At 43.4% G+C, this 27947-nt stretch overlaps 1 protein-coding gene across 4 annotated transcripts in view; it reads right to left on the reverse strand.

Annotated features, from left to right (window-relative positions):
* c35h15orf39 (chromosome 35 C15orf39 homolog) overlaps positions 1-27947 on the reverse strand; it is a 125352-nt gene that overhangs the window by 77973 nt on the left and 19432 nt on the right. For 2 of the 4 annotated variants that reach the window (XM_068015414.1, XM_068015416.1), the window contains exons 1-3: positions 16860-17020; positions 16540-16730; positions 14506-14550 (exon numbers count right to left, since the gene is read on the reverse strand). The gene's annotated coding sequence lies outside the window, so the exon portion shown is untranslated. Of the gene's footprint in view, positions 1-14505; positions 14551-16539; positions 16731-16859; positions 17023-27947 lie in introns of those variants that run through there. The other 2 variants (XM_068015420.1, XM_068015415.1) reach the window with 2 other exon arrangements.

A 27947-nucleotide genomic window follows, 5' to 3' on the forward strand; every position in this document is an offset into this window, starting at 1 on the left:
TGGGGAGTACGCCCGATTTGGAATGGTCCCACAAAAGGAGCTAGGATTATAATCCACTTCATGTGCTGCTAAAGTGTTCATTACAAAGAGATAGACAATCCAAAGGTTTGCTTTTGGGGCACTAGGGAATTTTCTGCTTTAAATAGTTCTTCATTGATATTGGATTGGATCCTGCCCAGAACAGAAAGGGCTTGCTACAGGAAATTCCCTTCAAGCATAACTCCTGAAGATTAGAGATGTCATAATTTCATGGGTTTTAAAAAGTACCGCAACACGGATTATTGAAAATGACATGGGGGTGAAATTGGGGTACGCCAGTAGCATCTGATGGTAGCATAACGAATCAGCAGTCCGTGTTACATTGCATCACATTTCTTTTTCCATTTCTTATGACAGGCAGACACCAATTTCATCCCCATACAGTTCAATTAATCCTGCTATTTTTTTGATTATGTAATTTTGTCGAGGTGCTTTTCCATTTATTCTCAGTTGTGGCTCAATGGGTCGCACTCTTGCTCCTGAGCCAGAAGGTTGTGAGTTCATGTCCTATGCCATGGATTTGAGCACAAAATCCATTGCTGAGGGAGTGCTGCACTGTCAGAGGTGCTGTCTTTCGGATAAGGCGTTAAACCGGGGCCCTGTCTATCCTCTCAGGTGGACGTAAAAGATCATATGGTGTCCTGGCTAATATTTCTTCCTTGAATCAGCATCACTTCAAAACAGATTATCTGGTCATTATCATATTGCTGTTTGTGGGAGTTTTCCACTTTTCCTACATTACAACACTGACTACACCCGGAAGGGAATTGGCTGAAAAGTGCTTTGGAACGTCTTTCAGTCCTGAAAGGCACTATGTAAATGCAAATCTTTCCTTTCTTTCTTGTTGCCATATCTGTGACAACCAAGCTTTCCAAATAGCATGCTAGAGAAACAAAACAATTTATGTCATAGATTATTATGTTTTAATATCTTTGCTGTTCCGATTGAACAGGAACAATGTGGGCAACGGAGTACCAATGGAATGCTGGAGTACTTGTTCAATTTCAGTGGTCACCAACACAGTCGTCCTACATCCCCTTTAGCAGAGGTAAAATGGTTTTGCTTACAGCCAAGAGAAGATGTAGTAACCACTTCTGTTTTAGCTTGTGTAGGTGGGTCACGTGAAATATGCCATTCCACTTGCTGAGGGAGTGCTGCACTGTCAGAGGTGCTGTCTTTCAGATAAGACGTTAAACCATGTTGAACCACAAGCATCTTGAAGGCCCAGAAACAAAGCTCCAAAGGTGCCTCTTGACTTGAACAGGGGAGGAGGGAACGTCCTATATTCTGTCCCACTCACCCAGAACACAAATGCTGTTTCTTTTTTGTAAGATATTACAGAAAACTTTGGGTAGTGGGGGGAGAGTGGGGAGTCGTAGTGCACCATGTCTGTGTATTGTCTTCTCTCTTTGGCTCACGTGAATAAACTTTGGAATGGATGCTTGAGAGAAATCCACATAATTTAATACTTATATGTGTTCTTTTCAGGCCCCCAACTGCACAAAGTTCAAACTGGACAGGTCCAATGAATAAGTGATAAAAAACTTTAAAATGACTGGACTCCCAAAGCCAAGTAGCCAGGGTTCATGAGTCACTAGGCCTTAGTTTTGACACCTTGCTCTTCTGATTTGGTTTTTCCAGGAAAATACTTTATAGATTACCACATAAGTAATTAAAATTTTACCCTCCTTTTGAGATCGCCTTCTTTTCCTCGACTTACATGCACTGGCTGGTCTCCACAATGGAGCTGTCCAGAATCTCCAGGCTTTCTGATCGATGAACTGCTCTAAAAGTGTTATGGGCCGCAAATGAAGCCTGACCATGAAAATGCCTACCCGCTGTAAGCGGTCACTTGAAAAATTAATCCCTTGAATGTGTGGCAGACCAGTAGACCTGTGCATGCTGAGGGGAAAACTGTACCCCTCATTAAAAATTAACGCAAATTTCTAAAATGTTAACATATTATTGGATTACTTCTGCTGTTCTCAGTAAGTTAGAGGATGAGCTGTTGTATAATGACAAGAGCAGTATCCCATGTAGCACACAAAGCATTATTATATAGCAGAGTTGTCTAATATGTTATCCACTAGCCACGTGGGGCTAATTGGAAATCCAGAAGAGATTAATTGGGTTCAAACCTCACTCCAGGACTTAAGCATATAACTTAGGACGACACTTCAGTGCAGTGCCAAAGGAGTTCTGTACTTTTAGGCAAGATGTTAAACTGAGGACCTGTCCACAATAAAAATGCGAAATACTGCAGATGCTGGACATCTGGTTCTGATGAAACGTCATTGAACTAAAATGTTAACCCGCTTTCTTCTGTCCACAGATGTTGCCTGAGTTGCCGAATGTTTCCAGGATGTAAACGATCCTCAGGACATTGCTACGAGCAAGTGACTTGATTACACTTCAGAAGTAATTCATCGACTGAGCCACTTTGGAACATCCTCAGGTTGTGAACTGTACTGTGCTGATGCAAGTTTGTCTTTTTTGACCATGTATCAATGGACTATTTTGTTCCAATGGAGATGCAAAAGAATATGTGTACTCATTGTCCCTGTCCTACATATACTCTCGTTTGTCAGTGTGGGCTGAATATGTCTCTGAGCCCTAAGGTGTTTGAATTGGCTTCTAGAGCATCAGAAAGGTTAATCTTAAATACAACTCTGCATTTCCTATAATTTGAATTTAAGATGATTCATCTTTTATACAGCTAAAGTGTTCAAAACTGTAACATGATATCATTGTACACCAAAATTGTCAGCAGTGGTTCAAGTGACTTTCAGTGCCAAATTAGGCCTTCCTTTGCCCCAGGTATAGATTCAGGTTTCAATTTAGGAATGTCCCCTCAAGGTATCATTGTTATCAGCAGTAATCTGATTTTCAGACTTCTTTTCCAATTGCATGCATACTTTACTTTTGTTAGCCCCACTGTGCTCTCATTAATCTGAAATGATGCCAACCGCTTTAACTGGTTTCTTTTGCATTTACTATTGTGCTTCATGTTCACTTAATCTTTTCTTGCCCTCCAGTGCAGTAAGTTCGGAGATAGTCCATATCCCACTTTGCACAGTAATCCCCCTAAACTGGCAGTTCATGGATGCTGCAAGATCCTTCCAGCACGGTGGTGTTGCAATAACCACTGAGAAATAATTTGATGACACGTAACTTGGAAGCATTGTGAACTGTGAGGAGGATCGTGTAGAACTTCAAAAGGACATAGACAAATTGGTGGAATGGGCAGACAGGTGGCAGCTGAAGTTCAATGCAGAGAAATGTGAAGTGATTCATTTTGGTAGGAAGAACATGGAGAGATAATATAAAAGAAAAGGTACAGTTCTAAAGGGGGTGCAGGAGCAGAGAAACCTAGGTGTACATGTGCATAAGTCATTGAAGGTGGCAGGATAGATTGAGAGAGCAGTTAATAAAGCATACAGTATCCTGGGCTTTATTAATAGGGGCATAGAGTACAAGAGCAAGGAAGTTATGTTGAACATGAATAAGACACTAGTTTGGCCTCAGCCGGAGTATTGTGTCCAGTTCTAGGCACCGCACTTTAGGAAAGACGTGAGAGCATTGGAGAGAGTACAGAAAAGATTCACGAGAATGGTTCCAGGGATGAGGAATTTCAGTTATGAAGATAGATTGGAGAAGTTAGGACTGTTTCCCTGAGAGAAGAGGAGGCAGAGAGGTGATTTGATAGAGGTATTCAAAATCATGAGGGGTCTGGACAAAGTAAATAGAGAGAAACTTTCCACTCATGAAGGGATGGAGAAGGAAAGGGCACAGATTTCAAGCATTTGATAAGAGAGGCAAAAGTGACATGAGGCAAAACTTTTTCACGCAGCAGGTGGTTAAGGTCTGGAATGCCCTGCCTGAGAGTGTGGTGGAGGCAGGTTCAATTCTAGCATTCAAAAGGGAATTAGACAGTTATATGAAAAGGAGGAATGTGCAGGGTTATGGGGAGAAGGCGGGGGAATGGAACTGAGGGAGTTGCTCTTTTGGAGAGCTGGTGTGGACACGATGGGCCAAATGCCCTTCTTCTGCACTGTAATGATTCTGTGATAATTGCCTAGACAAACAAGCTGTAAGTGTTGGCTCCTGCAAAAGCTTCAAACCTCATGTAGGCTGATCTGGAAGTATAGGCAATATCTACGGGTATGAACTCCAGTTGCAAGTATCAACTGTTTTACACTCCAGAGTAGGTAAACTTTCCTATTTTTTAACCTTCTCCTGAAGGTATTGATGCATGATGGGCTATGCAGCCAAGATCACTAACACAGCACACAGTAGAGTTAACTCTCCGGCCTTCTTCGTCTGTACGGCACATTTATTCATTCGACTAGAAGTTGGGTCCATATTACCATTCTTCATATCTGAACTGGGCGGTTGGACCTGCAGTTTCCACTCGGTCATGTTGTTTTCATCTATGCAATTTTTTTTTTTAGAGATACAGCACTGAAACAGGCCCTTCGGCCCACCGAGTCTGTGTCGACCATGAACCACCCATTTATACTAATCCTACACTAATCCCATATTCCTACCACATCCTCACCTGTCCCTATATTCCCCTACCACCTACCGATACTAGGGGCAATTTATAATGGCCAATTTACCTATCAACCTGCAAGTCTTTGGCATGTGGGAGGAAACCGGAGCACCCGGAGGAAACCCACGCAGACACAGGGAGAACTTGCAAACTCCACACAGGCAGTACCCAGAATTGAACCGGGTCGCTAAAGCTGTGAGGCTGCGGTGCTAACCACTGCGCCACTGTGCTGGAAATCAGCCAAACCAGCTCAAAATGTTCGTGTCATTTCAGGAGCAAATTCCTTCCTGTGCAAGTTTCGCGATCTTTTGCACGGTTCAGAAAATATTCAATTAGAACCCGTCCCTGCCCACAAACCTGGCCAAGGCCCCAGGTCGAATGAATCACTGTTGCGCGTTTCTGCTTGTTTGTGGGCCTTCAAGACTCTGAAAATCAATCTGGTTTGTTTGCATGCAAGGACACCATTAGGCATGTTTTAAAAGCCTTAAATTTTGTTTTCTAATTTACTGAGAAACGATCGAGTGTCCACCAATGTAGCTAGTAAATGGTTCTGTATAACTGTAATCTCATTTTCAGCTATTTAAAATCAGATTTCTCTCACGAGGTGGACTAAACACTCAGATTAGTCAGTTCCGAAGAAGGGTCACTGACCCGAAACGTTAACTCTGCTTCTCTTTCCACAGATGCTGCCAGACCTGCTGAGTGAATCCAGCATTTCTTGTTTTTGACTCAGATTAAAGGTGCTTTTTTTGGGAATAAACCCATTTTCAGCTGTACTAATAAAACTACACGAAGTCACCCTAAGCAAACATATCAAGAAATATTGATTGATACAATATTTATTTGATAAAAATGATGTTCTAAAATGGCCTGATTGCCCTGGTCCATGGCTGTCTTTATGTTTGAAGATATGCAAATGAGTTTGAGCAGAAACTTCAACAAAAATTTCTCAAATCTAGTGCAATTTTGAACGCAATTTGTGCCCGGATTGCCGATTTCAGTCAAAGCGGCAACTCTTGGCCCCTGCTTCAAAACAAGCAGTTGTGTTCCTACCCCCATATACATATTTCCATATGAAGAGGGAGGGAATATTACCTGGTATTGATCAATAGAAGATAAGTTATTGATTTCTCTCCATCTATAACTTTGTCACTTTGCCAAATATCATTTAACTCAGGTCAGACAAGAAACATATCATGAGCCTTCCAGGTCTGAACGGCAACATGCATTTGGCAGCTATGTCATTGGGAAAGTTTTCCATCGGCCAGAAATTAATCAGAACTTGTATCAGGATGAGCTGGAGCGTTTTGCTGACTTAACCAATTGTTGATGTAATCATACCAAATTATAGGATAACTATGGCATGTAAAGTGAAGCTTAAGCTTTTGTACTAAACACCACAGATCACACCCAAAGTCACCAAGAGAATACAATTTGTCACCTTTATCTGCTGGTTTGCAATCTCTTAGGTTAAACATATTTGCATTTCCAAAATAATTGTCATGTTTGGTAAAGGCAAAAAATATTGCCTACTTGCTAACTAGTGCTAGTTACCAATAAACTACTTTATCAGTTGATCAAAATCGAAGGTAGTCATGTTTAATTATCTAAGCTCACTGGGTGCCTTAACTTCTGATACAAAAATCTGAAATAAAAGAAGGGGAATGCTGGAAATACTCAGGAGGCCTGGCAGCTTCTGTGGCGCGAGAAGCAGAATTCCTGTTTCAGGTCGAGAATTTTCAGCATTTTCTACCTATAGATCTTGAGCTTCCTGTGAACTTCAATCTCATTTTTCGACTCCGATCAGCCAACCCCTCATTGAAAATCTGATGTTCTCTGTTGTGACCTCTCATTTCAGACAAAATCTTGTCAGAAATCTTTTGCATCCTCATTGGCTACAGGTGAGGTCCCAGAGGACTGGAGAATAGCCAATGTTGTTCCTTTGTTTAAGAAGGGTAGCAAGGATAATCCAGGAAGTTATAGGCCGGTGAGCCTCACATCAATGGTAGGGAAATTATTAGAGAGGATTCTTTGGGACAGGATTTACTCCCATTTGGAAACAAACAAACTTTTAGCGAGAGGCAGCATGGTTTTGTGAAGAGGAGGTCGTGTCTCACTAATCTGATTGAGTTTTTTGAGGAAATGACGAAGATGTTTGATGAAGGAAGGGCAGTGGATGTTATCTGTATGTAAAGCCTTTGACAAGGTCCCTCATGGCAGACTGGTACAAAAGGTGAAGTCACACGGGATCAGAGGTGAGCTGGCAAGATGGATACAGAACTGGCTCAGTCAGAGAAGACAGAGGGTAACAGTGGAAGGGTGCTTTTCTGAATGGAGGGCTGTGACTAGTGGTGTTCCGCAGGGATCAGTGCTGGGACCTTTGCTCTTTGTAGTATATATAAATGATCTGGAGGAAAATGTAGCTGGTCTGATTAGTAAGTTTGCGGATGACACAAAGGTTGGTGGAGTTGCGGATAGTGATGAGGATTGTCAGAGGATACAGCAGGATGTAGATCGGTTGGAGACTTGGGCGGAGAAATGGCAGATGGAGTTTAATCCGGACAAATGTGAGGTAATGCATTTTGGAAGGTCTAATGCAGGTGGGAAGTATACAGTAAATGGCAGAACCCTGAGGAGTATTGACAGGCAGAGAGATCTGGGCGTACAGGTCCACAGGTCACTGAAAGTGGCAACGCAGGTGGATAAGGTAGTCAAGAAGGCATACGGCATGCTTGCCTTCATTGGGCGCGGCATAGAGTATAAAAATAGACAAGTCATGTTGCAGCTGTACAGAACTTTAGTTAGGCCACACTTAGAATATTGCGTGCAATTCTGGTCGCCACACTACCAGAAGGACGTGGAGGCTTTGGAGAGGGTACAGAAGAGGTTTACCAGGATGTTGCCTGGTCTGGAGGGCATTAGCTATGAGGAGAGGCTGGATAAACTCGGATTGTTTTCACTGGAACGACGGAGGTGGAGGGGCGACATGATAGAGGTTTACAAAGTTATGAGTGGCATGGACAGAGTGGATAGTCAGAAGCTTTTTCCCAGGGTGGAAGAGTCAGTTACTAGGGGACATAGGTTTAAGGTGAGAGGGGCAAAGTTTAGAGGGGATGTGCGAGGCAAGTTCTTTACACAGAGGGTGGTGAGTGCCTGGAACTTGCTGCCGGGGGAGGTGGTGGAAGCAGGTACGATAGCGACGTTTAAGAGGCATCTTGACAAATACATGAATAGGAAGGGAATAGAGGGATACGGTCCCCGGAAGTGCAGAAGGTTTTAGTTTAGGCAGGCATCAAGATCGGCATAGGCTTGGAAGGCCGAATGGCCTGTTCCTGTGCTGTACTGTTCTTTGTTGTATTCTCAACTTCACTTTTCTGTCCATCTGTTTCAGATTGTTTTTCCCGTCACCAATCACTTCTTCCTCTGCCTTGCTAAAAGATGTTTCTAGTTTGCCTAAAATAGTTAGAATTTAAAAGACTTTTTTTCAGATTAATGCTCTTCAGCTTCTTCTGACCCTCTAGGATCTCCTAGATTGACCAGATTTCCTCAACCTCGAATTATTTTACTCATCACAGCCGAAAAGCACAGGTTATTCAGCAATATAATGTAAGTTGTTGATTTGTGTGAGACACCTGCTTGGTTTGCACTTCAGTATGAACTTAGTTTGAATTTTCATCATCAACATTTGTGGATATTTATAATGTGTAATCAAACATACCTCTACTCCAAAGAGCAATGGTCCTTGGATGGCCCTGTTGAAATATTCAAGTAAGCAGTTCTGAGTGCACTGTGACTCATGTCTCATGACTTGGTGACAGTCAAAAATGTAGATTTATGTGACAAATCTAGAACAGCAGCAACTGAAGTGAAACATTGCCGATTGCCATAGCCAGTCTCCTGAAATAGCCACTTGTTTAACTAGACCGCACTTATACCTAAAGCAGAAGGTGCAACTGTGAGGCTGTGCTCGTCCTCCTGCAATACCATTGTATCACTCTATTTCCTTCATTTTGCTTTTCAAACTTGCAAGTCCGCAAATGACGACAAGACGAATTTATGATGCCTTTAACATAGAAAAGGTGCTTCAGAGATTGAAGGAGAAATGCACGGTGATCTTAAGGTTAGGAAGAATGACCAAAAGTTTGGCCAAAGGAGTACATTTTAACAAGGATCTAAAAAGGGGAGATGGAACTGGAGAGGCAAAGACACTGCATTAAAAGCTCTGCTGATGTACAAGGCTTTCTAGAATAGGCGTGACCACAGTCCTTCATGTTGGTCATATATTCCCAAATGAATTGGTGAATGAACCAAGGTAGAAGCAGCTAATTGTGTTTGCATAATTTTCATGTCACACAACTGCAAAACCGATAAAAGACAGGCAGGAGATGGTTGATATTTGTTCAGTTTCATAAGTGTTAAAATTCATATGTCACGGCTTTCTGATGCATGTTCTGCTTTCAGTTATTTACTCCAGTGTTGTCGGTCCAAATGCTTTTCCACGGTAAAAGCGCCCCTCTTCTAAATTGCCCATTTAACTCAGAAATCAGGTCAAACATCTTTACTGTTTTGGACTTGTCTGAATTTTAGTTTTCAGATTCTCTCTGAAGGGTAAGAGAGGAAGTCTTGATAGGGCACTCTTCTATTGGCTACTGGTCGCCATTATAAGTCATCAAGTCATTAGGGCACATGAGGAAGCCATTTGGCCCATTGAGTCCATACCGGCTCCGTCGAGCAATCCAATCAGTCCCACTCCCCCGCTCGATCCCTGGAGCCCTGCAAATACATTTCCCTCCAGTGTCCATCCATTTTCCTTTTGAAATCATTCATCGCCTCTGCTTCCATCACAATCATAGGTAGCAGGGTCCAGGTCATGACCACTTGCTGCGTAAAAAAGTCCTTCCTTATATTGCCCTCCTCCAATCTATCCACATAACTAAGGTCCGTCATCCCTCGGACCTTCTGCACCCTCTCTAAAGCCTTTGCATCCTTCCTAAAGTGTGGTGCCCAGAATTGGACATGATACTCCAGTTGAGGCCTAACCAGTGTTTTATAAAGGCTCATCAAAACTTCCTTGCTTTTGTACTCTATGCCACTATTTATGAAACTGAGGATCCCCTATGCCTTTCTAACCGCTTTCTCAACCTGCCCTGCCACCTTCAACGTTTTGTGCATATATACCCCCAGTTAGGTCCCTACCAAGTTGTGGGAAGGGTGAAGGGGAGAGAGGGTGAATGCTGGCATTAAAGGGGTGACATAATCCAAAGATAGGGTGGCCAAAAATTGGCCAATGGCCTTTCTCATCCTTAACACAGATATATTGGTAACATTGTTTCATCGCCATGACAGAAAGAAAGAACTTCCATTTTTATGGCATCTTTCATGAACTCAGGATGTCCTAAAGAACTTTACAGGCAATTAAATAAAGTGTCATCATTGTTGTAATGCAGGAAATACAGCAGCCAATTTGTGCACAGCAAGATCCCAAAAACATCAATATGATAATGACCAAATTATATGTCTTAGTGATGTTGGCAGTCAGGGCCTCAGTTCAATGCCTCATGTGATAGACAGCACCTCCAACAATAAAGCACTCCCTCAGTATTGCATTAGAACATCAACATGGATTGTTCTGCTCAAAACTCTGGGCTGGGGTGGGATTTGAACCCACAACCTTCAGGCTCAGAAAGCAATAGGACAATCCACTGAACGATAGAATCCTGATTGTTTGCTTGGTTATGTGCTGATTACTCCCCTTTTTCCTCCCACTGACAATGCTTTTTAATTTTTCCTGTCATGTGATGCCCGTGTTCTTGCCCCAGGAACTGGCTTGAAATGTGCATTTTCTTAAAGAAATCAGTTAACAACTTCTTTTCATCTGCTTTCTCACCAAGGTTCTCTGCACTCCTGGAGGCTTTTCTGTGGTGCAAGTCCACAAGAATCCAGCACCTCACCAAGTGCCCATTACTCATTTGGAAACACAGAGAGGGCAATCAGCAGGCTATAGAATGGTGGTGGTGGTGTCATTGGAACTGAAGTTGATCCTGTTTCTAAAACAAAAACAAGAAATGCTGGATTCACTCAGCAGGTCTGGCAGCATCTGTGGAAAGAGAAGCAGAGTTAACGTTTCGGGTCAGTGACCCTTCTTCGGAACTGACAAATATTAGAAAAGTCACAGATTATAAACAAGTGAGGTGGGGGTTGGGCAAGAGATAACAAAGGAGAAGGTGCAGATTGGACCAGGCCACATAGCTGACCAAAAGGTCACGGAGCAAAGGCAAACAATATGTTAATGGTGTGTTGAAAGACAAAGCATTAGTACAGATTAGGTGTGAAAATACTGAATATGAAACCACCCAGGATCACAGGTATCTCCGAGAAATACAACGTTCCTCGGACTGCTACTCTCGCCGCATCCTGAGATCCACACTCAGTGCTATGCGCCGCCATATGCACACACTGGACCTCTCTCTCCAGCAGCACCGTCTTACCTTATCTCAAATCTGTTCTACTCCGCAGTTTCATCTCATCTTACGTCTCATCCGACGCATTAACAAAAAACTTTTTTTCTTCCTTTCAGGTGTTAAGGAACGCAAGCTCCAGCAGCTGATGGGGACTAATGCCCCTCCAGATCCTCCTTCCGCTTCACTTCCCTCTGACCCCACCCCTTCTGATCTGACCCCTTGCCGTGTATTCACTATACCCTCTGACCTCCCCCTCTCTGATGCTGAGCGTTCTGTACTCAGCAAAGGTCTCAGTTTTATCCCCTTACGCCCCCACCTCAATGAATTTCACGCTCGGCATGACGTTGAGCTCTTCTTCCGTCGCCTCCGCCTCTGGGCTCACTTCTTCGACCAGGAGTCCTCCCCCCGACCAGCAGACCCATTCACCCGCCTCCAGCATTCTCCCTCTACCTGGACCCCTCCCCCTGGCCTCTTACCCGCTCTTGATCTCTTCATTGAAAACTGTCGGTGAGACATTGGTTGTCTCAATTTCTCTGCCCCCCTCACTCACTCTAACCTGTCCCCCTCTGAACTTGAGGCACTCCGTTCTCTCAGGTCTAACCCCGACATGGTCATCAAACCTGCAGACAAGGGTGGTGCTGTTGTTGTATGGCGTACCGACCTCTACCTTGCAGAAGCTCAACGCCAACTCACAGACACCTCTTCCTACCTCCCTCTGGACCATGACCCCACCACCGAACATCAAGCCACCGTCCAAAGGACTGTCACTGACCTCATCTCCTCTGGAGATCTTCCCTCCACAGCTTCCAACCTCATAGTCCTGCAACCCCGGACAGCACGCTTCTACCTCCTTCCCAAAATCCACAAACGGGACTGTCCCGGCAGACCCATTGTGTCAGCCTGCTCCTGCCCCACTGAACTTATTTCTTCCTATCTAGACTCTATCTTTTTTCCGCTGGTCCAGTCTCTTCCCACCTACATCCGTGACTCTTCTGACGCCCTACGTCATTTTGACAATTTCCAGTTTCCTAGTCCCAACCGCCTCCTCTTCACTATGGACGTCCAATCGCTCTACACCTCCATCCCCCACCAGGATGGTTTGAGGGCTCTCCACTTCTTCCTGGAACAGAAGCCCAACCAGTCCTCATCCACCAACACCCTCCTCCGCCTGGCTGAACTTGTTCTCACATTGAACAACTTCTCCTTCAACTCCATGCATTTCCTTCAAGTAAAAGGTGTCGCTATGGGTACCCGCATGGGTCCTAGTTATGCCTGTCTTTTTGTGGGATATGTCGAGCATTCTTTGTTCCAGTCCTACTCAGGCCCCCTCCCCCAACTCTTTTTCCGGTACATTGATGAATGTATCGGTGCCGTTTCCTGCTCCCGCCCCGAACTAGAAAACTTTATCAACTTTGCTTCCAATTTCCACCCTTCTCTCACCTTTACATGGTCCATCTCTGACACTTCCCTTCCCTTCCTCGACTTCTCTGTCTCCATCTCTGGGGATAGGTTGTCTACCAATATCCATTATAAGCCCACTGACTCCCACAGCTACCTCGACTACACTTCTTCACACCTTACCTCCTGTAAGGACTCCATTCCATTCTCCCAGTTTCTCCGTCTCCGACGCATCTGCTCTGATGATGCTACCTTCCATGACGGTGCTTCTGATATGACCTCCTTTTTCCTCAACCGAGGATTTCCCCCCACTGTGGTTGACAGGGCCCTCAACCGTGTCCGACCCATTCCCCGCACCTCTACCCTCACCCCTTCCCCTCCCTCCCAGAACCGTGACAGGGTTCCCCTTGTCCTCACTTTTCATCCCACCAGCCTCCATATCCAAAGGATCATCCTCCGCCATTTTCGCCACCTCCAGCGTGATGCCACTACCAGTCGCATCTTCCCCTCCCTTCCCCTGTCAGCATTCCGAAGGGATCGTTCCCTCCGCGACACCCTGGTCCACTCCTCCATTACCCCCACCACCTCGTTCCCGTCCCAGGGCACCTTCTCTTGCAATCGCAGGAGGTGTAATACCTGCCCATTTACCTCCTCTCTCCTCACTATCCCAGGCCCCAAACACTCCTTTCAGGTGAAGCAGCGATTTACTTGTACTTCTTTCAATGTAGTATACTGTATTCGCTGTTCACAGTGTGGTCTCCTCTACATTGGGGAGACCAAGCGCAGACTGGGTGACCGCTTTGCGGAACATCTCCGCTCAGTCCGCAAGCAGGACCCTGAGCTTCCGGTTGCTTGCCATTTCAACACTCCCCCCTGCTCTCATGCTCACATCTCTGTCCTGGGATTGCTGCAGTGTTCCAGTGAACATCAACGCAAGCTCGAGGAACAGCATCTCATCTACCGATTAGGCACACGACAGCCTGCCGGACTGAACATTGAGTTCAATAATTTCAGAGCATGACAACCCCCCACTTTACTTTCATTTTTAGTTATTTTTTCTTCTTTTTTTTAACATTCCTTTTTACATTTTTTACAATTTTTTTTGCATTTATTTCATTTCATCTTAGTTTGTTCAGTTTGTTTACCCACTGTTTTTTTCAGGTTGTTTTTCTTCAGGTTTGCACTTGCTGCTGTTCAATATTCAGTATATTCACACCTAATCTGTACTAATGCTTTGTCTTTCAACACACCATTAACATATTGTTTGCCTTTGCTCCATGACCTTTTGGTCAGCTATGTGGCCTGGTCCAATCTGCACCTTCTCCTTTGTTATCTCTTGCCCAACCCCCACCTCACTTGTTTATAATCTGTGACTTTTCTAATATTTGTCAGTTCCGAAGAAGGGTCACTGACCCGAAATGTTAACTCTGCTTCTCTTTCCACAGATGCTGCCAGACCTGCTGAGTGAATCCAGCATTTCTTGTTTTTGTTTCAGATTTCCAGCATCCGCAGTATTTTGCTTTGATCCTGTTTCTGCCTGACTGTCACCGACAAAGATGTTGAACACTGGGCAGCAATCGGAAATGGTTAGCTTGGTCGAATCTTTTCCTTTTTTTAGGGGAACTGAGGCCACTTCTACCACCTCGACAATTGCCTTGGTTGAAATCAACTAACTATGCATAGAAAAAGGATCAGATAGTTAACAGACCAACCTATGTGACTCAGCTGCTCTCTGAATAAGCATTGTGTTCCCAGGGTTGAGGAGTTCTGGCGAGGCTTTTTTTTAGAAGTTGTGTTCAACCTCTTGGTGTCACTATTGTACTTAAGTGCAAAATCAGGTTAATGCCATCTGGTGATACAAACAGTGTACTACACTCCTAAGCTTGTGACACCTTTCGATATCATTGTTTTCTTGGGTGTTATCATTTTTATCATCTGATTATTCTATTGATTTGAATGCATTTACATATAAACTGCTGTGAATTATTCTCTTAGACATCTTGGCCAGAATACAATAAAAATAGTGCTTTCCTACCAGAACAAAAATAGACTTACCACAGCTTTTAGACGTGTTCTGCTAATTCTTGCCAAACTCAGAGTCTGAGGAGGAAGCAAAATCATTTAGTCGGAACAATTATCTCTTCAGCAATATTTCCTCTTTTCTCTGTTATCGTGGTCAGCATTTACATATATTTAACCTCACCAACACTATTCAAATGCAATGCATACTCAGCATGTTCTAGAAAGAGGCATGTTCCTTTCTGGGCATGCAGATAAGTAATGAGAAAAGAGCCCTATTTTCTTCGGGGATGATACCACAGATCATCTAAATGTTAAAAATATCTATATGTTGCTTGTTTTGCAAGGTAAAGCATACAAACTCTTGCAAGAATTATAGTTGCAGCTCGGTGCGCAGAAAACTTAGAAACATGAGTAATGGGCATTTCGTGGGGTATCAATGGGAGTTCAGACCCTATGGAATTGTACCTCAGGAAAACATTTATGAGAAGACAAAAAATTGACAAAATCTTCTGGCAGCTGTGACATAGCTTTAATTGACCATTGTGCCTTTATCCTAAATTGACAACAGTTTTTACTGGGGATGCAAGTTACATTTATAGCTTGCTCGTATTAGGTGAGGGAAACAGGGCATCCGGGACCTGAGTGAACACAGTATCTCCTTAATCAATCAGACGGAAGGATTGAGAAATAAACTGAAAAAGGACCAAGAAGGAAGTGTAAATTACAGTGGATGATTTCAATGCCAAATCATGTACAGAAAGAAACATGAAAAGATAGAAAGATTGGATATTAAGAGAGAAAAGAGACAAAGGAAAAGTAAAACTTTTATTTTTGGAAAAAAAAATCTCCAACAACAATTAACACCTGAAGGAATGAGACACCACATCTTTACTGGTTAATTTGCAGTACCAGAGAGTAATCATCTGTTGCCACATCGCTGAAAGGGTACTTCTGCTTGTGTTGACAACAGATAACCTTCTGTAACGAGTTTAGTCCATAATCACCACGTAAATACATCAACTTGACGCCATTCAATGATGAGGCAGACAGTGAGATGCCGTTTTTATGAAGCTAAAGGCAAAGCAGTGCAACTTGGACAGCAATTTTTGAATATTGTCATCTGCCCCTCGCCTAAAATTCCTGTACCATTTTACGCCTAAGTACCGGCAAGTGCCATTATCCATTATTTTGACAGTAAAATTTTGGGCTTTTTTCCTCTCAGAGAAGTTATTCACATTCCATTCCTATGAGTTTCCAACTCCCAGAATTTTGATATTTAAATTACTTCCAAATACATAACGTGTGTGTAACCACCATACAATATGCAATTCGCTGTGCACAGTAATTTAATGGCGTGATGCTATCCAGGTTTTTGAATTCATGAAGATATTTATGTGATAAGGTATATAGAGCTCTTTGTTTGCAATCAAGGGTTATTATTGTAAGCTTAAGGGGTAACTGCTTCATACTGTTGAATTTATCACTTGTGTAATAGATTGCAACCAAGCGTAGTGTAGTGAATCTCGACTTGATTCAACATGAAAAAAGGAAATGAACTGACACTTGATTCAACAGGGAGTAAAGGGATGTGCGCTTGGAAATGCTATCTATTTGTTAATAGTTCACAGAGGTCCGGAATATAAGCCCTAAATGATAGCATGAGCTAAACAAATTAGACCATCTCTTGATCACAGTTTCATATTTCAAGTTCTCATATCTTTTTTTTATACACTTGCGAGAGACCATGATTTATGAAACCCTTATTCATCTCAATTCTACCCATTCAATTGCAGTCTGTTGCAATTTTACAGATATTATTTTAGCAGGTTAAAGTAGCTGCAGATCACTTTCACACAAATCTGCAATTTGCAGGAAAACGTTTGTAAAATAACATGCACAGAAGTTGATGTAAATTCCTTGCATTTTTATTTTACTCAAGTCTAATATATTCTTTTGCAAGTTCTACTGTAAAAGGCACCCACAGCAACATTAATCATTCCAAAAGCACTTTAACTAAAGGAAGGGTGAGAAATGGATCAATATAAGAACGTCAGAGATTGTACCAACCTTTCCAAAGGTAATCCTGCAAACAAGTTAAATGGTTCATTTTTGTCATGCAATGATCCACCTCTGCTGCCACATGTCTTCAGCCAAAGCAACAAGAACGTTCTGCAGTAGGACAGATCTTAAACCCTGCTGAGGCAAGGCTTAGCCTTAGAGTCCGTAGGGAACAGCACCTTGCACTGTAGACAAGCGAGCTGCAAAAAAGAGGCAGAGCTAGTTGTGGTCACAAGTAAATATCAAAGACAAAAGTCCAGAGTGTCTCGAAGCGAAAATAGTACAGCTAAACTAACTGAAAATAAGCAAGGCCAGTGCCAGTCCCTTACTGTAGGAAACAAGTAAGTTCTCTTTGAACACACATAGGCTGCTTCAGTTGTGAGTTATGAACCTTCCACTACAATAATGTTTTGAGTTATAATTGTTGATTCAAATGCAGTCAGCAGTTCTTATTTTCCTTGCAAATCTGGCTTGACTTCTAACTTCTCCGCTGCATTTTATACTTACATACAGTACTGAAATGATGAAATAGTAGATGATGTCACCACATCTGGGCTGTCAGCCAAGTTATACAAAACAGGGCTATCCATGCAAGAATTACAGACATGTGGGTATACAAGACGAGATAAAATATCCTCTGGCATATCTGAGTAGTTTAAAAATGTTTCTTAAAATGGGGGGGAGGGGGTGGTGGGCTTCGATGCATCAGAAAATGGGTTTGCTAGCTTGAACTACAACAAAGTAACTATCCAGTGTTGTAGTGTGAATAAAAAAACATTAATCAACAGCGGTGCAAAGGAGCTTATACGATACCATCTAGGCTGTTTGTTTACAAAAAGCAGAAACTCAACTTAAGATCTCTCAACTGATTTTATTACCTTTCTAAACAATGGTATTATTTTTAAAAGCACGCAGCTGTTAGCAATTGTATTTTTGAGCCTTTTACTTAATTAAAAAAAAGTTCTGTTGCACCAAGTACATTTGGCAACACGTAAAACCCCACTGCTCCTCGTTGTAATGAGAAAGAAATGACGTGTACAAGCAAGAATTAACGTTCCACATCAGCCTCCGCTGCTGGGTGGACCGCCAATGACAAAGTTATTTGGATAATAATGCCCAAGTTACGCTGAATCTACCAGCCATTCGTTACTTCTAGAATTTAGGGTTTCACTATTTGCACTAGAACACTAGAAATAGTAGGGCAAAAAAGGACACTAATTTGCAAATGAATACCCTGTTTACCAGAGTTTATTTTAAATTTTTCCATTAACTTCCTTCTCTCATGCCTTCTCATTAAGCCTCTGACAGTGACAGAGATACACTCCCAAGGGCATTGGTTTTCTTCCAAGTGTATGTTTGAGCCCAATCCCAGCCTCAGCTGCTATTCTCACGCACATGCTTTTCAGCAGTGGCTGGATAGTAATGTCGATTTAAGACTCTGGTTAATCGGGAAAAATTTCCAGGCTTTGGGATTCAAGGATTGCGACTAGTTGGATAGCTCTTTTGGAGCCAGCACAGGTAAAGTGGGCCAAATCGCCTCCTTCTGAGTTGTATCATTTTATGATTCTTTGAATTCCCCCTGTCAGGGGTACTAAGGCTAGTTGTATATACCCTCTGACTGATATGAGCCAACATAGCAAGACTAACAACTGAAGCTCAGTATGACTCAGTTATAGATAGTACACTAAGCAACCATAGCCATCCCCTTCATGTGTTCAGTCATGTGTCGAGTTCGATAATACCTCTCTGTGTGTTGCTGCTTTGTTAGTCAGATATATTTGTCCCACTCCTTATATCATGCAGGAATTGTTTTCCTTGGTCTACCTTTGATCTTTGGCCTTTCGATTCTCCTAAGCCTTCCTGATGGCTTGGTGTTAATCATAGCAGCTGTGGATCAGTTGTCAGTACGTCTTGTGTCTGACTCAGAAAGTTGTGGGTTCAAGCCACATTCTTGGGCACCAAATTGAGACTGACACTTCCAGTGTAGTACTGAGGGAGAGCAGCACTGTTGGAGGTGCCAACTTTTGGAAAAGATGTTGAACCAAGACCCCATCTGCCTTCTCAGGTGGACGTAAAAAGATCCCATGGCACTATTTTGAAAAAGAGCTGGGGAGTTCTCCCTGGAGTCCTGGAAAATATTTATCCCTCAACCAACATCACAAAATTATCTGGCCACTTACGTCGTTGCTGTTTTGGGAGCTTGTTGTGCACTAATTGACTGCCTCATTTCCTACACAAGCAGTGACAACACTTCAAAAAGTACTCATTAACTGAGAAGATTTTTGGGACATCCTGAGGTTGTGACAGGTTCTCCATAAATGCAAGTTCTTTCTTTATGACAGCTCTCAGAAGGTCATGAGTCCATGTGCAAAGATCTACGCCTATCAAATGAGTCGCACGTTTAAGGAGTGGGAGCCTTTGCCGCTCATGGCTGAGAACTCCTTCAGAACTGTTCCTGTTCTGTCACTGTAACTTCACCAGAAGAACACCAGAATCCCCACTAACCCAGTGGACAGGGCTTCCACCATGATTCCGGTGAAGTCACAGCAGTGAAATGGGAGCAACTCTGATGATATTCTCCAGTGCATAACTATAGGTATTTACATTTGGGCATGCATTACCGACCATAGGGATGCAATCAATGCCCTTGGTAACCCTGGGTTTCAACTATGAAAGTGAACATAGGAAGTTATAATGGGAAAAGTTGACAGGAAGTAAACACAGGAATAAGGGGGTGGGCAATTATAAGATTGCAGCCATCAAGAAGCTGATAGGATTGGGTGCAACACTAGTTTTACACCCTGCCTGGTTTTACTCTCCAGAGTAATATTGGGCAGGTTATAAAATAAGCATTCCATCCAATCGCATGTGTTTCCAGCCCAGTGAGTTAGCTTAAACAGCTTAATATATTATAGATGCAATTTAAATGCTTACAAAGTCACATCTCTTTTTGCTTATATTCAGCATTCAAAAGTGATAGTCCGTATAAACTAGTAGCAAGTTCCTGAAGGACTGTAACATTATCAGATTTAGATAGAGACCCTGAATAAAAGTTGAACACCTGAAACACTTTGCCAAAAGTTCTATTTAGGTACACTAGAAAAAAGGGAAGGTTCAAATATGAAAAGATTAAACTAATACTTTACCTATTTCTCGGCCTTTTTGGTTAGAAACACATGGACAGTAATGGCAAAAAGTTCAACTCAAATATAAGGCAAAGATTTATTTACTTATTTATTTACTTATAGTACCAGTTATTGATTATGCAGGAAATGATCAAAAAATGGTTCATTGCCTCCGGCGTGGCTTTTTAGTGCCGGTATACAGCCTACCCTTCCCCCCCCTCCCCCACTCCCTCCGCACCCTTCACCCACTCACCCCTTGCCCCAGCTTCTTTCCCCACCCACCCCTCCAAGCCACCATCCCCCTACCTCCATGTTCCTTTCCCCACAACCTGCCTCCTGTCCTGGCCTCCTCTACCCACCCCCCCCATCCTCTTCTCCCTCAACCCCACCCTGCCTCCTTCACACCTCCCCGTCTTTCCTCCTCCCCCACCCCTCCTTTCCTCCTCTCCCACCCCTCCTCATCCCTCACATCTGCACCCCTCCTTTCCTTCCTCACCAAGACCTCTCTTTTCCCCACACCCATCCAACCCTCCTCCAACCCATCCCCACTCCACCTCCCGTTCCTCTCCCCAACCCCCAAGCACCCACTTCTACACTAAGTTGCTGTCCCTCCAGTTACACTGATGTAACCTTGAAACTGCGGTGACCACGCCATGAGAGATCTACTACTGTGTGTAACACTGAGCTGAGGCACCGTTAAAGATTCCAACTTTGTTCATCGAGCTTTGTGATTTAGCAGGGCAGTCACACCCAGGCAGCTGTAGAGCTGGCTATTAATTACTTTGTAATAATTCTCCAGCCTGATCCAACACATACCTTGTATGTTTTGAGATCTTTGTAATTTTGGCATGATTATGACAGGTAATATCTAGAGCTTGCATGAACAGACATATCACTTGTGATAAAGTTTGGTTAAATCATCCAATAATAGAAAATACATTTACAACTGAAGAAAATTTCACAATGCAGTGTTCCGAGTATTACTTAATTAATTAAATAATTGAATGCAAACAGCCATCTGGGACTCATGGGCTGGAATCTTCCCAAAATAGAAACTAATCCAGGGTTGGGACCATTTCCGGGTCACAATCCCACTGGGATCTGGCGCTGAGATCTTATGGGAGGTGGCCTCCGTATTTGCTGTCCAATGAGAGGGCCCACAGCACTGGGAGAGGCGGGCGTTGCTGAGAGAGGTAAGTGAGCGCGAAGGCATCTCAAAATGGATAAGCTTTCCAATGGCTCAGGAACTTTTCGAAGAGAAAGAAGGCAGAAAGGCATTAGGGCCATCATTGTGGAGGAATGATTGTTGACATGGCTGCGGCTGTTTAACTCTTGCGGCTCCGTCATTGGGTGTTCGAGAAGAGGCTCCGATTGGTTAGCTGCCTCCTTGGAGCCGGCTACTAATTCCCGGGGCAGACCTCCCTGGGAAACTCACCCAGATGTGGGACTGTTGGGCAGCTGTCCCGATGGGGTTTTCCAATACTTTCCTGGCTCCCTCCCTTGTCTCCAAAGCCACCTCCAAGAGGCTGGCAAGATTCTGCCCACAGGTTAGAAAATGCTGCTTGTACACTAATGTGCGTCAAAGCATGCAAAACATCGAGAACAGCTTTACTAGTTTCAAATGAGACATTAAACACAAGTCTGCTCTCCCAGGTGGATGTAAAAGATCCCAAGGCGCTATTTTGAAGAAGAGCTGGGGAGTTCTCCCAGGTGTCCTGGCCAATATTTATCCCTCAACCAACATCACAAAAACAGAATTATCTGGTCATTATGCATTGCTGTTTGTGGGAGCTTGCTGTGTGCAATTTGGCTGCCGCATTTCCTACACTGCAACAGTGGCTACACTTCTAAAGTACTTCATTGGCTGTAAAGCGCTTTGGGACATCCTGATGTTGTGAAAGGTGCTATATAAATGCAAGTCTTTCTTTCTTTACTTGTGTTTTTCACTATCTTTTCCACACATCCTATTTACACCACATTAATGATTTCTTCTTCCCAGTGGAAATGCAATATAAAATCGCCCATATTCCCCTGATGGCTCAGGCAGATATGGCAGGGAGTAGTTGAGTCATACTGACCAGGAAATTCCTAGGTTTTATTGCGTGTAACTGGTCTCAGCCAGAACATAGGGAGTGGTCCTACATTTGACCTCAGCAGCCAGAGTTTGGGAAGGGGGAAATCAGCCAGGGGTCTCACTCCTGACTGCTATTCCACTAGCCAAACTCAAAAGTGTGTGGGAGTCAGATGAGGGCAGCCTCAATCATGACTGCGATTCCCATCATAAGATTTAATAGCCTGCTAAAAACCATGCACTCAAATAATGATGGCAACAAGAGAAAGGTAGCAAATATGGATCAAGAAAGGACTTGCATTTAGATAGTATCTTTCAAGTCCTCAGGGTGTTCTCAAGAGCTGCATAATTAATTATGAATGAGTAAGAGTAATGTTGGAAAATCTAGCAGGACATGACAAGTTGGCACTAATATAAAGTAAGATAAGTCTGTAGTTAGTCTGTTTTGGTGGTGTGGCTTGAGGGATGAATGTCGGCCAAGGCACGTTGAGAATTCTCCTGCTTCTCTTCAAATAGCTTCGTGTACGAACAGGCAGAAGAGCCCGAAGTTTAACATCTCTTCAGAAAGTCAGGGAGTCATTGCCTGTATGGAATTGGGTCACTGAATGACAGAATATGTTTGAGGGGCGAAATGGCCTCCCCCTGTTCTTGTGTTCCAATATTCAAGACAGAAGGAAGGAAGTAGTGAAAACTGGCAGCAAAAGATAGGAGGGGTGTAGTGGGGGAATAAAAAGTTTGAATGTTTTGAAATAGAACCTTGAAAATGTGGCAACACAAGCCCAGCCAGTACACACCATACCACTATCAGTTTTTAGCATAACAGATTCTTACAGGGTGCCCATCACATTTTTAGCCTAACTGCCAGGACTTACCTTACCTTTCAGGCAATTATAAAACAAAAAAGCCAGTCACGTCTTGTGGCTGTTGTTCTTACCAGTGTGGAAAGTTATGATTATTGTGCTAGTGTCAATGTAATGCTTGGTGTCGCGAGGAGCCACGCAGATCAGAGTTTGAAATGAAAATGGAAAATGTTGGAAACGCTCAGCAGCATCTGAGGAGAGACAAGCAAAGTTAACATTTCTTGTCGACACCTTTCATCAGAGCTAGAAGATCCAGTTCAAGATTCAGATCGGTGTGGAGAGGTGGGGTTGCTGGTTGGACAGAACAGAGGAAAAGGGCAGTGATAGAGTGGAAGGCAGGGGTGATTAAAGGGATCATGGTGCAACCATTGTCAGCACCTGTTGTCTGTGATATTGGAACTGAGTCGATTCTTTAATCCAACATTTGAAGCGATACTCAAAACTATTGAGCAGCACCCAGCTCGTTCCAGCCTTGAGGCGTAGACTTGCCACTAGTTGCTCGGTCTCTAGCTATTCTACTCCAGACAGGCAATAGTAAGATCCTTGCCAATCTATGCCTCAGTTCCCTAGGTAAGGGCAGTGTCTCCCTATGGGGAGAGAGTGTACACTCTGTATGAGGCAAACGTAAATCCATAACAATGTGGACTTCTCAACTGAAGCAATATGATAGATATGCCAATAACTTTCCAACAGTGTTAATCCTCCTGTTTATTTTTGTTGAGCTTGCTTTAGTTTTTTTCTTTTCATTGGAATATCTTGCACTATTGATAACAAATTGAGATGTATAAAATTATGAGGGGGGGCTAGATAGAGTGGATGGGAAGGACCTATTTCCCTTAGCAGAGAGGTTAATAACCAAAAGGCATAGCTTTAAAGTAATTGGTAGAAGGACTAGAGGAGAGTTGAGGAGAAATGTTTTCACTCACGGAGTGGCAGAGGGTCGAGACCTAACTGCCTGAAAGGGCGGTAGAGACAGAAACCCTTAAAAGACACCTAGATATGCACTTGCAGTGCTGCAACCTACAGGGCTTTGGATCAAGAACTGGAAAGCGGGATTTGGCTGGATAGGTCTTTTTCGGCTGGCATAGACACGATGGCCCGAGCGGTCTCCTTCTGTGCTGTAAATTTTCGATGTTTCTAACTCTATAAAGACAGAATACTTGCAATTATATCGGCAGCATAGTGTATTTTGAGATTAGATGTTCAAAGACTATCACTATAAATTGATAATGGTTACACTGTAAAATACTATGAACTCTATCTTGTTTTTTTTCTAGGAATTGCAGCATTGCTACAGATGAAGTGTCTAGATAAGGCTTTCTCACTTAACTCATTTCCTGTACTTAATCATTGTGGTAACTGACTTTCACAGTAGGTCAAACTGAGAGTTACAAACTGTAGAACAGTAGTGTTGAGAACTTTGGAATCCGAACTGCCACAGAACTAACAATTCCCAACAAATTATAGAGAAGGTAGTTGCTATTTCTTTATCTCTAAATTCTGCTCAATAAAATATAGAAACAAAGTTCTCACGTAATTATATCCTCTGTTACCAAATGCTTTTCGAAACTGGAGTTCACTGCTCCTGGTATTGGTAGGGAGCGATGTGCCAGTATACAGGCAAGAATATCACTTCAAACTTCAGTATCTGAACAGTTGTTGAACAGGCAAAAAATAAAGGCAGGTATAAATGAAATTTGGAAAAATAAAGGAGACTGAACAAAGGAGTTGCATTAAGCTATGGTGAACGGTGGCAATAATGTGGACTGTGGACTAATTAAAATAAAAGCAAATTGGAAGTTAGGAAATGCATACGAATGAGGGAGAATCATGAATATAAGAGAAGACTGCGATTTGTGAAGATGGTGGTCAGTAAGTTAGCTGAGAACTGGAATGGAGTAGCTATCTATGAAGGACAATGACAAATGGCTGAGGCAGTGATTGCAATCTGTGGGAAAAGCAAAGATCTTTGAGTGAGAGGGGGAAATGGTTTAAACCGAGATGCCATCTATGCGGGAGATGCTTTAGCGACTGATGGAGAGATTGCAGTGTTTAAGGGAGAAAAAGAAATTCATTTGCATTTCTCATAGTCAGCAATTTTGCACTGTGGCAGAGTCCCACTCAAGTTATGATAGTAAAAGGACATCTTGTGTGAATGTCCCATTTTTATAGTTGAAGTTTGCTGCCAGTCTCTTGCAGCCTTACCAGAGTTTATAAAGGTTTAGCAGAACTTTCTTGCTTTTATACTCTATGCCTCTATTAGTAAATACTATATACTTTTTAACTGTACTCTCAATTTGTCCTGCCACCTTCTAAGATTTGTGTACTTACACCCTGTCTCTCTGTTTCTCCATCCCCATTAAAATTTTACCATTTAGTTTATATTGCCTCTCCTCATATTTCCTACCAAAATGTATCACTTCACTCTTATCTGCATTAGATTTCACCTGCCATGTGTCTGCCTATTTCACCAATCTATGTCCTCCTGAAGTCTGTTACTATCCTCCTCATTGTTTACTACATTTACGAATTTCGTATCCTCTGCAAGCTTTGAAATTATGTTCTGTATCCTCAAGTCCAGGCCATTAATATATGTCAAAAAGAGTGGCGGTCCTAACAGTAATCCCTTGGGACACCAGTGTATACCTTCCTCCAGTCTGAAAAACAACCGTTCACCACTACTCTCTGCTCTCTGACTTTCAGTCAATTTTGTATCTATTTGGACTGCACTCCCATTGGGTTTTGATTTTGCTAACAAGTGTATTATTTCCACATACTCAATTGCACTGCCCTGATCTGCCCCCTCCATTTCCTTCATCAAAGAACTCAATCAAGTAAGCCAAACACCATTTGCCTGTTAGCAACTCTCCTTACAGTAAAAGTCTTACTAGTTCATCAAAGGATCTTAACTTGTGATCTACAATGTTTGATTTCGTCAATTTTACCTTTTATTTGTTCCCAAGATATGGCCGATGCTGGCAAGATTGCGATAATTGCCCATCTCCCACTGCTCCAAGGAGGAGGTGGGCCTTCATAGCAACTGATTGACATGCTACAACTATTCAGAGGATATCAAGAATAGTGTGTACTAGAATAATATAGAAGTCAACACCATCCAGGACAAAGCAGCCTTGTTTGATTGGCACCTCATCTGCCACCTTAAACATTCACTCCCTCCATCACCATGGCTGCAGTCTGTATGATCTACGAGATGCACTGCAGCAACTTGTCAAGGTTACTTCAACAGCACCTCCCAAATCGGGCAATCTCTACCACCTGAAAGCACCCTCCACAACCTCTGCACTCCTCAAATTCTGGCCTCTTGCACATCCCCGATTTTCATCACTCCATCATTGGCAGCCATGTTTTGTGTTGTCTAGGCCTTAAGCTCTGGAATTCCCTCCCTAAATCTCTCCACCTCTCTACCCCTCTCCTTCTTTAGGACACTACTTAGAACCAATCTCTTTGACCTAGCTTTTGTTAACCTGTCTTAATATCTCCTTAAGTGGCTCCACGTTAAATTCTGCTTTATAATGCTACTGGGAAGCACATTGGGATTTTTTTTCACATTAAAGATGTTATATAAATGCTAGTTGTTTTTGTAGGCCAGACTGTGTAAGAATGGCAGGTTCCCTCATTCTATGAAATGATATTTGTGATATTGACCTGTAGACTCTTATCTTTTGGTTTTCTAAAATAAACAGTCATCTGCAATTATGTTTGTGATTTCTGTTTGAGTTGGCCTCTCCCAATCTCCTACAAAATTCTTATAGTTCATACACCTTGTTTTCTGGTATCTAGTGTGTGCAGAGTAATTAACAAAAACCCACAAGTTATCCTAACTAGTGAAACCAAGTTTTGGGTCTAACATTCTGCCATATCTTATTTGTTAGCCTGTCATTGACAAGTGTAGCTGTACAATAAGAGTAAGAATGAACTTGTGCTTAAATATAGTGTAGACAGGTGACACTCAGTTCTCAAAAAGCAAAATACTATGAATTCTGGAAGCATGCAGCAAGTCAGGCATCATCAGTGGAGAGAGAACAAGTTAACGGGCCAAATTTTCAATCGGCTCAGAAGGCAAGACTGGAGGGGGGGGAGGGGGGGGAGGGGGGGGAGGGGGGGGAGGGGGGGGTGGGGCCCAGAATTTCCCACTGCTGGCTGGCGAGCCGATTTACCAGTATGGTCCCACCTCCAGGCCATTTTCAAAGAGCCTAGGTTGGGGAGGGAATGGCTGCCCGCCCCTTCGATAATTAATTAAGGGCCAATTAATGGCTCTCTCTCCCGTGCCAACTGGAATGTTCCAGTCGTCAGGCAGGCCCCCGGCAGTGGCCAAAACACAGCTAGAGAAAGGTGGAGGCTTCCTGGTGGCAGACCAGGGTGGGGAGCAGCTCTCCAGAATCATTTAAAGCTCCCCCCACCCTCAACCCGCTACTGGCGCTGAAAGATGGCGACAGCTGCAGCCTTGTGGAGGGGTTTTGTACAAAGGCCTGAATTTTATTTTGCGGCGGCGCCCCTTGAACTCAGCGGCGTGCATGCATTTAACAGCCGCTGCTGAGCCCCCATGATATTACGTGTGGGGGCTCGTTAGCATCATTGTGCCAAGCCATATTATGCGGTGAGAGGTGGGACATCTGGCGCAGTGAGGAACCTTTTGGCAGCTGTGCAGCAGGTGCTGGGGCCCTATTTAAAGCGCCCCAGCACCTGCTTCCTGACAGCTGTCCAAGAAATACTTACCTGACTGTTGAAGAGTGGGGCTGCTGTCAATCTGGCATCAAAGCAGAAAGTGCTGGAGAAACTCAACAAGTCAGGCAGCATCTGTGGAGGGAGAAGCAGAGTTAACTTTCAGGTTGTGACCAAGTTCACACATGACGGCCGCCCCATCTATGTTAAATGAGGAAGTGTGGAGTGAGAGGCAGCGGGTTGCATAATCTGCAGAGTTTTACATATTCTAATTGGGGTGCCACCGCCAAATGGCAGGAGGGCCACACCGCGGTCTCCCACCGCCGGTAATACGCGGCGGGCCCCTCTCGGTGTAGCGGGTCGAGGTGCAGAATTCTCCCCGCAGAATTTTATCGGGCCTTATGTTGCGACCCACCATGTTGAGGGGCTGGTAAAATTCGGTGCAAACACACGAATTAGGAGCAGGAGTAGGCCATTGAACTCCTTCGAGCCTGCTCCGCCATTTAATAAGACCGTGGCTGATCTGATTGTGGCCTCAACTCCACTTTCCCGCCTACCCTTTGACTCCCTTGTTAGTCAAGAATTTATCTACCTCTGCCTTACAAATATTCAATGACCCTGCCTGTACTGGTCTCTGGGGAAGAGAGTTCCAAAGACTCACAACCCTCTGAGAGATAA

Source organism: Heterodontus francisci, chromosome 35 (assembly GCF_036365525.1).
Source record: "Heterodontus francisci isolate sHetFra1 chromosome 35, sHetFra1.hap1, whole genome shotgun sequence".
NCBI classification, from domain to species: Eukaryota; Metazoa; Chordata; class Chondrichthyes; order Heterodontiformes; family Heterodontidae; genus Heterodontus; species Heterodontus francisci.